Raw genomic sequence first — 3,068 nt, forward strand, 5'->3', positions numbered from 1 at the left:
GTCGAGTGCACTGACCCCTAATCTGACCACCGTGCTGAGACGTGCCCCACGCGGTCTCACGAGTGGGACTGTCCTGGGGGGGGGTGTCAACACAGGAGTCACTGCCATCTTTTGTACAAGACTCTCCAATGCAGGACATATGACAGACAGTAAGGGTTTAGATAACATTTCCTTACTCATTTCAGTAGATACCGTGACAGGTAAACCTTATATTTGAACATTGCACCTTTACATAACCTCATTTTTGTTTTTAACAGATTCGTCTTGAAAGAAATGCAAATTATTAGAAGAGTTTTTTTTTTTTCCCCCAAAGCATTTTAAGACCTCTCATGAAATATGTACAACCAGGAATCACTTTTCCGGGTTATGAAGGAAATGCTGGGGCGGGGAGGGGGGGGCAGGGGGGAGAAACCTTTCCACGGTTTTACCTAAAAGGGTTCAAAGTGGATACGGAGTAGTAAAAAGACATTTAAAACAGCGTCACTTACATTGGCACAGTGTAGGGCTAACGCACAGAAGACAGCAAACATCTTGAAGTTGTTCTCGTCCGTTTTCGAGAAGGCACTACCGCTCAGTTTGTTGACCATCTGCACCACGCCTATGACACTCCCCCGACTCACGATGGGCATGCACAGTATGTTCCGCGTGGTGTAGCCCGTGTACAAGTCCACTTCCCTGTGGTAGCGTTCGAGAGCAAAACACACACACACACACACACACACACACACACACACAGAAGAAAGTGAACTATACATTCCGTCATAAGTCTCAAGTGAGTTTTGCGATTTACATGCTTCCATTACAAAGGAACTGGAATGGGGCCACTTAGCTTCTAAATTCAAGGACAGTGTGACATTTGGAAGTACTGAGCTAAAATCTTTTCAAACGCATCCTAACCAATTTGTTCTTTTATTTTCAAGAGTTTTTCGGAACAGTCTCTAGGGGGCTTTCAGTTTATCATCCGGTGTTGAGAATCCAGCATGGTCAGGTCAACACAGACAAACCGGATGCAGAGGAAAAAATATAATAAATTCGGTAAAATAGCGTTCTTTTGGACTTGGCTGTATGTTATGAGAGATGTAACTTGCTAGTAAACAAACTTAAATGGGAGTTATCACCTTACGAATTTAGAGCAGGGGTCAGCACACTGCAGACTAGGGGCCAAAACAGCCCTCTACTATTTTGTTAACATTTTTATTTCTTTAATGTATATTTATTTATTCATATGAGAAAGAGAGAGAGAGAGAGAACGAGAGAGAACTAGAGAGCAGGGGAGGGGCAGAGAGAGAGGGAGAGAGAGAATCCCAAGCAGGCTCCGCAGCTGTCAGCACAGAGCCTGATGTGGGGCTCGAACTCACGATCCGTGAGATCATGACCTGAGCCGAAATCAAGAGTCAGACGCTTCACCGACGGAGCCCCCCCGGGCGCCCCTGTTAACAGTTTTAATGGAACACCACCGCACCATTCTTGAATGGATTGCCACCACCCTGCAACACAGCTGAGGACTTGTGCCAGAGACGTTATGGCCCCAAATACTTACTAACTGATCCTTAATAGAAAATGTTTGCGGCCTCCTGATTTCGAGAAAATATTTTTTACAAATAGGACTCAGTTCCACAGACACAGCCAGACAGCTAGAGGCGGCCATTCGTGCCTGGCTTCCTGCACTTAGAGTAATGTTTTGAGACTGATCCATATCGTAGCAGGTACCACGGTACAAATGGCCCAGCACCTCACATGGCTGCGCAGTGTCCCAGGGTATGGAATACCCATCTTATTTACCCACTCACCAGTTCACGGATATTAGTATTTGCTGACAGCCGGTTTTTTTGGCAATTGTGAAAAATGCCGTTTTGCAGATGTGCAGACAAATCTCTGGGTGGATACGTGTTGTTTTTCTGGATCCCTCGGAGTGCGGCCGACTGAGTGCAGTCAGTATGTGCTTAACTCTACAAGAAACTGCAGAACTGTTCTCCACAGTGGCTGCCCCTTTCTCCATTCCCACCAGCAAGGTATGAGAAGCCAGGCTTCTGCACATCCTCGCCAGCACTTGCCGGGGCCACTTTTTAAAAACTATCCGTTCACACTGCTGTGTAACGAGATCTCATCGTCAAATTATATCCCCCTCACATCAGGCATCTTTTCATGTGTCTAATGGCCATTCATGCATCTTCTTTTGTGAAATGTTTGTTAAAATGTGGGGTTCTATTCATTACGGTAGAGGTATCCTATTACAACGGAAGAGTTGTTTACATATTCTGGAGACAGTATTTTGTCAGATTCAAGCTTTGCAAATATTTTCTCACAGTCTGTTGTTTGCCTTTTCATGGTTCTTAAAAGTTGACCCATAAAATTTTTATCTAACAGTTTTATAAATAAGGATATATAAATATTTTCAATGTTTAAGCGCTAAAATAATAAGTTTGGGTTTTTCTGGAAAAAAAACCTGACATTTTCTCCATGCTCGTAATTTATTGATAAAACATTACTAAGATAAAGTTGTGTTTATATACAAGTTGCACATGTTCGTCATTAATCAAGTTTCTAAAAAAAATGCTTACTGTTTATTTAATTGCCTCTTAAAGTAAACCAAATGTTTGAATTAATCGAACACTAACGTCAAAATATTTGAACTATTACTCCCTACCAGTCACAGCATCAATCTTGAGACTTTCAATTTTTAAGACTTGTTAAAATCAGATTATATAATTTGGTTTCTAATTCTCCAAAGAAACTCAAAACAAAATAAAAAACCTTTATAAGCCATCCGATATCCAACTTGGATAATATCCGATAAAAGCGGCAATCCATGGAGCCCCTGGTTTCTGTCTGTTGCAAAGTTGCCCGATCTCTTATGAGTATTTTCTCTAATTTTAGACACACGCGCGCGCAAACACACACACACACCCTACAAAATAGGCATCACTGTACCATTTTAAAGATGAGAAAACTGAGACTCCAAGAGATAAAGTAACTCACTCCAGGTCACTCCAGAGTTAATTAATGATGGGACAGGGATTCCAAGGTAGGAAATTTCATCAGGAGAGGTTACTGCCTTGTAAGGTACG

Source organism: Herpailurus yagouaroundi, unplaced genomic scaffold (genome assembly GCF_014898765.1).
Source record: "Herpailurus yagouaroundi ecotype Mexico unplaced genomic scaffold, PumYag 585, whole genome shotgun sequence".
Classification (NCBI taxonomy): Eukaryota; Metazoa; Chordata; class Mammalia; order Carnivora; family Felidae; genus Herpailurus; species Herpailurus yagouaroundi.